The sequence below is a fragment of the Babylonia areolata genome, chromosome 12 (assembly GCF_041734735.1).
Source record: "Babylonia areolata isolate BAREFJ2019XMU chromosome 12, ASM4173473v1, whole genome shotgun sequence".
In the NCBI taxonomy this organism is placed as follows: domain Eukaryota; kingdom Metazoa; phylum Mollusca; class Gastropoda; order Neogastropoda; family Buccinidae; genus Babylonia; species Babylonia areolata.
The window spans coordinates 42,872,338-42,884,088 of NC_134887.1; the positions used below are offsets into that span (position 1 = coordinate 42,872,338).

The 11,751-nt window shown below is 40.1% G+C and overlaps 1 long non-coding RNA gene across 1 annotated transcript; it reads left to right on the plus strand.

Annotated features, from left to right (window-relative positions):
• Positions 1 to 4,770: 4,770 nt before the first annotated feature.
• On the plus strand, positions 4,771 to 7,577 carry LOC143288222 (uncharacterized). The gene is made up of 2 exons (XR_013056049.1): positions 4,771 to 5,334; positions 5,741 to 7,577. It is a non-coding gene; the product is annotated as an uncharacterized LOC143288222 (long non-coding RNA).
• The last annotated feature ends 4,174 nt before the right edge of the window (positions 7,578 to 11,751 follow it).

Below are 11,751 nucleotides of genomic sequence, written 5' to 3' on the forward strand. Positions count from 1 at the left end.
TACTTACCAATGGTGAGGTTGGTTTTGCATGATCGAGAGCAATGCAACCCTAAAAGGAAGAGGTCCAAGTAAAGAACGATGCCTGACATCCTGACCTACCTGTAAGCTCTGTCTTTATCAGTCTCGGTGAGGTGCAATTCCATCACTAACGAGCGTCATTAGTCGAGGGGAAGTCAATCAGTTCGGTGTCGTCGGAGTGACGTCACGTATCACTGCTTGCTTACATACTGCTCACGCCTGTGTTCAAATGATTCTGCAGGTGTCCAGTATGGCGTCGGCTAAGCCTCAGTGTCTGAGATGGTCCCCAAAGACCAACTAGTACAGGCTCCAAGGCTGCAGCACTGAGAGTCAGGGCATATCTTGTCTCCGACGCTCTCCGCCATTTCAATCGAATTCTTCCGCAGCTGCCTCCTCTAGTGTTCTGATGGTCATAGTCGGACACTACTATCATACATCATACATGCCTGTCTAAATGTTTTAACCATTGTCGTGACGCCTGTGTGAAATGAGTAAAGAAAGAAAAGGAATAGGCCAGAAACAAAGAGTGCAACAGTAAACAGGGAATTTATAACACATAATTTCCAGAATGATAGGATACCTTCTTTTTTTCATATTCAAAGAGCACACGGCATCCCTACAAGGGGTGGGGGCGGGGATGGGGGGTAAATCAGTATGTCTGCTGTCCATTGATCCAGTATTGTGTTAGCAATGCCCGTCTAAAAGCTTCAACCATATTCTTGTGGTGTGTGTTTGAAATGGGTGTTTCTGTTTTTCCTCCTTTTTTTTTTTTTTTTCGACAAAACTTCCCACCCGGGCGGTGTGCATACCCGACTTGCGAATGCTTGGGATTATGTAATGGGTTTTACACTTTGTTTTTTTGTAGCCTTGGTGAACTGTTGAGGGATTGTGTAATGGGTTTTACACTTTGTTTGTAGCCTTGGTGAACTGCTGAGGGATTGTGTAATGGGTTTTACACTTTGTTTTTTTGTAGCCTTGGTGAACTGTTGAGGGATTGTGTAATGGGTTTTACACTTTGTTGTTTGTAGCCTTGGTGAACTGTTGAGGGCGACGGAGGTGAAGACAGGACGAAAGAAAAAAACCCAAAAAAACAAAAACAAAACAACAAAACAGAACAAAAACACAAAAAAACAACAACAACAAAAACAACAACAAAACAAACAAAAAAACAAAAGAAAAAAACCAACAAAAAACGATGGACTGACAACATTACAGAATGGACAGGAAAACCATTTGCAGAGACCTAGACTGCGGCATATAACTGACAGACCTGGAGGAATCTGGTGAATAGTTCTGTGCGGGGTCACAGTGACTCTCCACAGGGTTGAGGGAGAAAAAGAAGCCCAGCTGACCAGACAGGGTCATATCAGGGTTGAAAAAAAAACCCTGTGAATATCGATCCTGTAGAACCACACACACACACACACACACACACACACACACACACATACACACACACACACACACACACACACCTGGAAAAGAATATCAGGCACAAGTACAGTCACACTTATGCACATAAACTCAGGATACGTTGACCATGCCGTAAATTTTTCACAAGAAAAAGAAAATCAACTAACCTGAACATTCAACATAATCATACATAATACATAAAAGAACATAGCGATCTGTAAAACAAGGCACACAAAACAAAAATGCCAACGGACGCATTACACGTCCTGGTTGGAAAAAAATGAATAAATAAAATAAAAATGAAAAAATAAGAGAGGCAACCCTCACATGTGACACGCGCTGTTTCCAGTAAAGAAATCATGAAGAAGAAGAAAAAAAGATATTTAAAAAATCGTTAAATTGGGTCCTGTATTAGATATTAATAAGCTTTGGAAAAACAAACAAAACAAAACAAAAAACACGCTCACCAGCGGGATCGAACCACGGATGTGCTGTTCTGTTCTGGTCCCCAACGATACGCCTATCTGACGTCACTCGACCAAATTTAATATTCAAAGCTATGGGTCTTTATCAGCGCGAGGAAAATATTATTGTATTTGAGGTAATAACACAATTAAAATAACATTTTCTTGACATATTTCGATTATCTTAGAAATTCTTTTAATTAATTCGGCTGTAAAGGAGACGTTGACATGGCCTCAAACACGAAACGAAACGAATTTTTATTTAACGACACAATGCAACATGTGTAGCTTTAACGACACAATGCAACATGTGTAGCTTTAACGACACAATGCAACATGTGTAGCTTTAACGACACAATGCAACATGTGTAGCTTTAACGACACAATGCAACATGTGTAGCTTTAACGACACAATGCAACATGTGTAGCTCTGTACAAAGCAGCGTACAGCAGGCTGACCGAAACTGAAACTGAGAAACGTTTGATTCAATTTTTCTGTTATCTTCATTCCAGTTTATTCAGTATTCAACATATCGATGGTGAGGTTAGTGTCACTGCATGTGTTCTGTCCAGAATTTGTATTCCTTTTCTTGTAATTGCGACAAAGAAAAACGGTGTCATGCCGTCCTCCCAAACATCGCCTTCGTTCCGGCAACTGGGACGGTTTTGTTGTTTTCGGAATACGGAACGAGCCTCAACGAAATAAACCGTTGATGATCCGAAAATAGGGCTTAATTTGGGGAATTTACAGCCTATTATTGATATGACTGAAGTCTTTTTCCACACTATGTTTAAGCCAAATTTGGTTTCCAGAGAAAACGGCAATGTTAAAGTTTACCACGGACACACTGATATGCACACACACACACACACACACACACTGACTGACTGAAACCATTTATTGTCAGATTAACTGTTTGTTGATCTGACATTTTCGCAACCATTTGAATAAAATATTAACTGAGCAACACAAGGAAATTCTGATTTGAGGAAGGTATGATTTTAAAAAAAATAAAAATAAAATAAAAAATAAAAAAACACACACACAAACAAACAAACAAACATATTTAACAAATCAAGGTACCAAATTTCATTAATATCATTATCTCCAAAAAATATTCTAACGCACCCACATACTCACATACGTTTCTCCCCCACCCTCTCTCTACATACATCCATGCATGCACACAAATGCCCATTATAATTCCCCTACCTCATTCCCCTGCCCACTCACTCACACACACACACACACACACACACATACACACACACACACTGTCTCTCACTCTTTCTCATCAAATTAAGGTTTCGTAATGTAATCAAGACGACATATTACATGTTAGGGTCGAACAGTTCCACTAATTAGAATAATGGGAACTTTGCTCTACAAGTAAATCTGACGCTATCACCCAAAACGAAACACTACTTTGGATCAGAAAGGGGATGAAACAAATTAGAAAAACCGACCAATTGGATAGCTTTTAATTCGGTCAACTGCGGTTTTTGTCAGAGACCAACCATTTTCTTTGCTAGGGTGAAAAACGCTGGACATGACTAATGGAAGATTAAAGGATGTAATCATATCATGAAGGGGTTTGAAATGTAAATGTGTATCTGGACATTCGAGCAAAAAATGTGGGATGTCAAGGGTCTTACCACAAATACATAGTGGTGACGGTTTCAAAAATCTGCATAACCATGCATTAGTTCTTAGCCTGTGTGTCAAGTTTCTTGTGGAAATTGATCCTGGGGGGTTAGTGCCTTTTCTTGCTGGAAGAGAGAGATCCCACCAGAGCTTCTTTTTTGAGTTTTCTAAGAACTGTTTCTGTTTCACACACACACACACACACAAACACACACATAGAGACAAACGAACACAAGGTTATAACATAGACTCACTTTGTTTACACAAGTGAGTCAGAAAGTAAGAATGTCAAATTCTCTTGTCCAGAAAAACAACAATATATTCAATGTTTCCAATATAAAAAAAATAAATGTAGGTGAACGGTCCACCAAGGCAGAAAGTAACATGTAACATGAGGCAAAAATCCTTCAAGACTCACTTGTGCTTCACGCTTTATCCAGTAAAGGAATCATGAGGAGAGAAAGAAAAAATTTTTAAAAATCGTTGAAAAGTGCTCTGTATTAAATATGATAGATAAGCTTGGGAGAAAAGAATGTTTAAAAATCTATGAAAAAAAAAAATTAAAAAAAGCATGCGAGCGGGACCGAACCATGCATGTTCAGTTCTGATGCCAGCAAACTAATCCCCAAGGCTGCGGCACGTCTGACGCCGATTCGCTAAATTTAAAACTTAAGCCAATGTTGATGTTTTCTTCTTTGTGTGATAAATAGATGCGATTGTAATTGACGTAATAACGCCATTTAAATCATATTATTATATCTCGATTATTCTTTTATTTCGGCGGTAGAGACGTTGCCACCTCCTTTAAGCACATCGCAACACATAGTAAGATCTCTCGATCTGCACAAACCAGTCTACAATGGGCTGAAAGAAACGATAGATTCAATTTTCCTTTTATGTTCATTCCAGTTAATTCAGTGTCCACTTTAGAATATTTATATGCAGTAAACACGTCGATGGTGTAGTTAGTATCACTGTATGTGTTCTGTCCAGAATTTATGTTTCTTTCCTTTTAATTTTGTTAACAGGAAACACGAGGTCGGCTAGACGATATGTCTTCGAAACCAACCTACCTTCTAGTCGGCCAAACACAGTGGAAAGCGGTATTCAGAATTTTCGGATTTCGGAACACATCTCAACGAAACAAACCGTTAATGATTCGACACTGGCTTAATTCGGGATATTTACAAGCTGTTATTGGTATGACTGTTTTGTTAATACTATGTTTAACTCACTCGCTGCCATTGTCCGCATATGCGGATGTCATCGGAAAAAGCGTTCGATGCCAATGTCCGCATATGCGGATTTGGATTTTGAAAAGTCGCACTGTTGAAGTGACGTGTCGGATGCGAAACTCAAAAGCAGAACTGATTCTTAAGTTATCTCCGGCCAACTGTTCATTCACACACACAGCGTGTGTGCAGTGACACGCTCATTAGCAGACGACAACGAAGCATACCCTCGGTCAGCTCTGCAAGTTGTTTGACAAGATGGCGTCGCGTCCGAAGTGTTCGACACGGTAGGAGAGGTCAAACGCAACACAGTGTTGAAGCTACTTTGGAAATGATCCAAACTGAAGGCTCCGATGTTGAAGGAGATAATGTTGGTTCGTCGGACAGTGATTTTGAACCATATCCCGATGAACTAGAAATAGATTCGGCCGCTGAAGAGGGTGTTTACAGTGGAGAGGAAAGCGAGTCCTGACCATGTGCCAGCTGACCGACACTGACAACGAAATCACTGAGGAAACGGACGACTTTGCTGGTGTTTTTACCAATGACTGGACTGAAAATGGTGAGTGTGTATGTATTATATATATATATATATATGTGTGTGTGTGTGTGTGTGTGAAAGAAAACAATGTCACATGCTCAGGTGTACAACTGTGTGTGTGTGATTGCATGCATATGTTTACTTATTTTCTGTTTTACTTGTTCATTTGTAGAACAAGGTGCTGTAGAAATGACAGTAATAGTACTAATACTGATGATACTGTCATTATTGTTTGTTATTTTGTAAAAAAAAAAAAAATCTAAAGTGGTTTTCCTTGACTACATGTAAAAAAAACTTACCACATTATGCTTCCATTCACATAAATATTTAGAATAAACAAGGGAATAAGCAAACAAATAATTTATAAACAACAATAAGAAGAAAGAGTCAGACCTGCATGATCATTTGTGTGTGTGTATGGTTGCAGGGCATGTTGCTGTGCTGAAGTGGCAGAACAAAACACCAGTTCATGTGCTGACAACAGTCATGCTGCCAACTACCATGGTCAGTGTGACAACACAACACTGTTCTGAAAGACAGAAGCTAGCTGCAGTACAAGACTACATCACCAACATGGCTGGAGTGGATATGAGTGACCAGCTACTGCAAGTGCAAGGTCTGTGAAGACCTGTTCAAGCGCCACAACACACCAAAACACCAAACTGCCAACTGGTGTCCAAAATGTGGAGTTCCACTGTGTGTGAAGCTGTGCCCAGGACTCAACATCACCTGCCATGAGCTTTTTCACTCCAGACAAGACTATTGTCAGTGATAATACATCAGGTTTTTGTGTGCAGTGAACTCCCGAAAGCAGTCAATGCCCTGTCTCTCGAACAAATCCAGTCTGATAACTAGAATTGTGCAATCAACAACCATCTACCTGAAGATCTAATCATCAGCCCCATCCACATGTAATATGCGGCTTCTCTTCAAACGTGTGTGTGTGTGCATTGATATGCACTTGTGTGTATGCCAATTTCTAGTGTATCTGTGTATGATTTTCGATTTATGTTCGTACCTTGTTATTTACTATCCCCCCCACCCCCACCCACCCCCAAATATTCCTTGTGACCCCGGTACACTTGGTAATAAAGATATATTCTATTATATTCTATACTAATGCGAAAAAAATGACAGAAAAACACCTTCCAAAACCAAAATGAACCCTGGGCATTGCTTCATCACATTGCTCCTGCCCCTGTTCATAAATGTGGTGATGAACACATGGAGACACCCATCTTTCGTCTGTACGCGTATCCTGACAGACAGTGAGAGATCGGTGCGTGTGTGCGTGCGTGTTGCATGTGTGCATGTGTGTCTGCTGTGTGTGTGTGCGCGCACTTGCGAGGGCGCGCTCGTATCATTATGAACTAGGAAAGTGTGTGTGTGTGTGTGTGTGTGCTGTCTTCAAATTCATGTCTTTCCTCTGGCTATGGAAGGAGAGATCGAAGGGACAGGGTGTGGGGAAAAGGGAGGACTGGTTAAGGATTGGGTATAAGTGTAAATCCCATCCCCCACATGTGTGTGTGTGTGTGTGTGTACGCGTGCGTGTGTGTGTGAGTGAGAGACAGACAGACAGACAGACAGACAAACTGAGTTTCAGTTTCTCATGGAGGCGTCACTGCGTTCAGACAAATCCATATACACTACACCACATCTGCTAGGCAGATGCCTGACAGTAGCATATAACCCAACACGCTTGTCAGGCCTTGAGTGCATGCTTATATATTTGTGTACCTATCAGAGTGGATTTCTTTTTACATAATCATGCCAGAGGACAACACTCTCGTTGCCACGCTTTCTTTTCCAGTGCACAAAGTGCGTGCTGCACACGGGACCTCGGTTTATCATCTTATCAGAAAGACTAGACGCTCATTCGACTTTCCAGTCAAACCTGGGAGAAAGGGCGAGAGCTGGATTCGAACCCACACCCTCACGGGCTCTCTGTGTTGAGCATCTTAACCATTCTGCCACCTTCCTCGGAGAAAGACGGAGACAGAGAGAAACTAAAGAATACAAAACCGTTTTTTTTGTCCAAGAATTAAGATTCTTAGTATGGCCTATTCTTCCAGACAGTGACGGGGTGTGTGTGTTGGGGGGGGAGGGAACAGGGTAAGAGGAGAAAGGTATGGTATATGGACAAAGTAGCAAATGGGTGGGGAGACACAAAAATCTTCTATCATCAAAAAAGTATAACAAACGTCCTATTGGATGGTGAATTAAACTTTCTGCAATGTCACTTAACGTGTGTGTGTGTTTGTGTGGTTTTACAAAGCTGCTGAACACTCCTCTAACATTACCCACCCCCCTCATCCCCGCCCCTTTTTTCCCCTCTTGTGATAAATACCATTTCTCAAAATGGAATGCAAGCGAACATTTAATTCAGCAATCAACCGCTGAGAAAAAATCCCATCCAGATTAAAAAACAAACGAAAAAACAAGGAGTGAATGTGTCTGCTAAACTTTACTGGACACAAGCACATCAAGTCACAAGTGAAGACATCTTAAATTTTTAAAATAAAACGTAGCTGTATTTTTTTGTACATGAAATCAGCATCATACAGTGACATCCTAAAAAATCTGATAGAACCATGACGAGATGATACTCTGATGCAGACAGTCACTGACAAAAGCATATGAATGCCCAACTATACATACTTATGCTTTGTTTTCCAGGTAACATGAAAACCAGAACACAATGAAGAGAACCTGGAAAAAAAAGAAATGAAACAAACACTGCCTTTCAAAGTTTCAATCATATCATCATACGTTGCTGCCTCAGGACAAATGGAAATCTACATAATCATAATTCCTCTCACCAAAGTTCATGGTTCAAATTTCAATCACCACATGTACAGCCAAAGAACCAACACATTTTCTCTACCACACATGTTAATGTCTAACAAGCAAAACAAAAACCACATCCAACATCAACGCAAAATATTTCATTTATATTTTTTTTCCAACTAGACTGGTTTGTTACAGCAAATCTTCATCAACACTTTTTGTACACATGAGCTCACCACCAACCCCCCCCCCCCCCCCTCTCCCCACACACACACACACCCCAAACCCTCCCTCAACTTACTCCACCTATCTGAAGCCTTCTTCTTGTTTAATTTTTCACTGCTATTCCAGATAAAACCTTAAACATACCTTAAAAAAGAACTGAAAATGAACACGCTTTCCCTTGTTAAAATTTCTGCATTAATAGGCTGAATGAATCCAAAAACACAAACCTACCAGCCTCTCTTTAAAATTTGTGATTAACTTTCATTAAGAGTGTTGACTTTGAAATGTCACAACTGAAACATTTGACACTGAGCATACCCTTTGAAATGTCACCATTCGATCACCTGCACACCACCACGACAAATCGCACATGCTCTGGGCAGTAATTCTGACAACGGGAACCTGTCAGTGCATGATGCACATTCATAGCACATTATAATATCATTATTATTTTATTTTTATCTTTAAGTTTTATTGTGACAGAACAAGATAGATGCCATGTCTCCTAACTCAAATCCCCTGTGGCGTTTTCAATTAAGCTCACCACCAAACTCCACCAACAGTGCGTACCATTTCCAAACTCTTCCCACAAAGATGACAAAATACATCAACGATGCAAACACACACCTATCTTTGTAACGCAAATAATTTACCCTGACACCAAGTCCAGGAGAACACTCCTAGCCACCTTCTGTTCTGTTCAAATCACAATGGACAGAGAAAAAAAATGTGGAAATATACATAAAATAAGGTGGCAGTACTGACCCAAAATCTAACCCCCCACCCCCCCACCCCCCCAGGTGAAAAATCAAAATCAGAACCAAATGAAATGATCACAATCTGGTCCAGAAAAAAAAATGAAGGACATTTTCAAGAAAAACAACAAGAAACAACAGACTATAATATAAAGTAGAAATGAGGGCAGGCAAGAAAAAAAGGAGAAAAAAAACCCCAACCCAACAGCACCAAAGAGAGACAGCAAATGGTGCATTTCTGACGCTGAACTGTCAAAGGTCTTTCAGAGACAGCTACGAGCTTCACATTATAAGGTGCACTGCATTTCTGATGCTGAACTCTCAAAGGTCTTTCAGAGATAGCTATGAGCTTCACATTATAAGGTGCATTGCATTTCTGACGCTAAACTGTCAAAGGTCTTTCAGAGACAGCTACGAGCTTCACATTATAAGGTGCACTGCATTTCTGATGCTGAACTCTCAAAGGTCTTTCAGAGATAGCTATGAGCTTCACATTATAAGGTGCATTGCATTTCTGACGCTAAACTGTCAAAGGTCTTTCAGAGACAGCTACGAGCTTCACATTATAAGGTGCATCCTCCAAAATTTGGATGAATTTCCAATTTTAAGAATATATAATGCACAGCATGTAAAAAGGAGCACATCAACATGAAAAACAAGCAGTTCAGTGTTGATGGGTTTGATCACTGCTGCCATCATGGCCATGGCAATGTGAAGTTGAAGCCCAAACATCATCATTGGAACTCTCGTTGCATGTCATCTACTTTCATGTCTGCTCTGCCTTTCTCAATCCGCCCTGTCCACAGCTCTCCCTTTTGCCTTGTTCGTATGCTGCATATCCAAACCACTCACGTGGCAAAAACCAACCAATCGAGATCCAAGTTTTATAGCCTTGATCCGACTGCCTTCCACATAAGGAAAATGACGTCAGTTTAGTGGGGTGATTTTCACGGGTTTTGTGCTTTGTCAGAGGGTTGTACGCACAAACCAGTGACGTATGTGTGTAGCTGAGACTCCACTCTACAGATTCGTATGCCACAATACCACCTTTCTTGGCTGAAAATGCCAGTAACTATGGACTAAAAACGATGCTTTTTCTGCAGTTTGGAAACAAACGAAGCATTTTTTCATTACACCAATGTGTTTCAAAGATGTTTTTTGCACATAAAATAACCATTTTCAGCAAAATCAGATACACAGTGGTGTAGTATAGACTTTATTGAAGCAAAAAGTGCAATGATCCCATATCAGAAAATTTTCACCCCAAACACTTTTTTCTGTCCCAAGTCTCCCCTTACTTCTGATTCATGGAAATATTTCACTAGTTTTCATTGCCATGAACATCATACATAAATAACACTGCAGAATGGACAGCTAGTGCCCATCCCAGTGTTTACATCTCACTACCTAATCGCCAGAGCAAAGCAGCAGATAGCACATCATAGACTGCGGAAATGAGAAAAAAAGTGTCAAGGCTTGCTCAAAAAAGAAGAAAAAAAAAAGCAAAAAGTGGGAATGGACTGGGAAAGCAGAAAAAAGAGACACCAGTGAAAAAAAAAAAAAAAAGTGGGAATGGACTGAGAAAGCAGGAAAAAGAGACACCAGTGAAAGAAGGGGAAAAAAGTGAGAATGGACTGGGAAAGCAGGAAAAAGAGACACCAGTGAAAGAAGAAAAAAAAAGTGGGAATGGACTGGGAAAGCAGGAAAAAGAGACACCAGTGAAAGAAGAAAAAAAAAGAAGAAGTGGGAATGGACTGGGAAAGCAGGAAAAAGAGACACCAGTGAAAGAAGAAAAAAAAAAGTGGGAATGGACTGGGAAAGCAGGAAAAAGAGACACCAGTGAAAGAAGGAAAAAAAAGTGAGAATGGACTGGGAAAGCAGGAAAAAGACACCAGTGAAAGAAGAAAAAAAAAGTGAGAATGGACTGGGAAAGCAGGAAAAAGAGACACCAGTGAAAGAAGAAAAAAAAAGTGGGAATGGACTGGGAAAGCAGGAAAAAGAGACACCAGTGAAAGAAGAAAAAAAAAGTGGGAATGGACTGGGAAAGCAGGAAAAAGAGACACCAGTGAAAGAAGAAAAAAAAAGAAGAAGTGGGAATAGACTGGGAAAGCAGGAAAAAGAGACACCAGTGAAAAAAAAAAAGTGGGAATGGACTGGGAAAGCAGGAAAAAGAGACACCAGTGAAAGAAGAAAACAAAAGTGGAAATGGACTGGGAAAGCAGGAAAAAGAGACACCAGTGAAAAAAAAAAAAAAAAAAAAAAAGTGGGAATGGACTGGGAAAGCAGGAAAAAGAGACACCAGTGAAAGAAGAAAAAAAAAGTGGAAATGGACTGGGAAAGCAGGAAAAAGAGACACCAGTGAAAAAAAAAAAAAAAAAAAAAAGTGGGAATGGACTGGGAAAGCAGGAAAAAGAGACACCAGTGAAAGAAGAAAACAAAAAGTCAGAAATAAAGAGGACCATAGAAAAGAGGAAATTTTTATTACATAATTTCCAGAAGGCAGGGATGCTATTCATACTGAAAGACCTCTGGGGGGAATATAAATTGTTCACCTTCCCCTGAACCTAACATGTTTCAAACATTAAAATCATTCAGCGCTTTTGAATGGTCGTGAAGCACAATTTCTTCTTTCTTTCTCTGCTGTCATTTTTTTCTTCTTTTTCTTTCATGA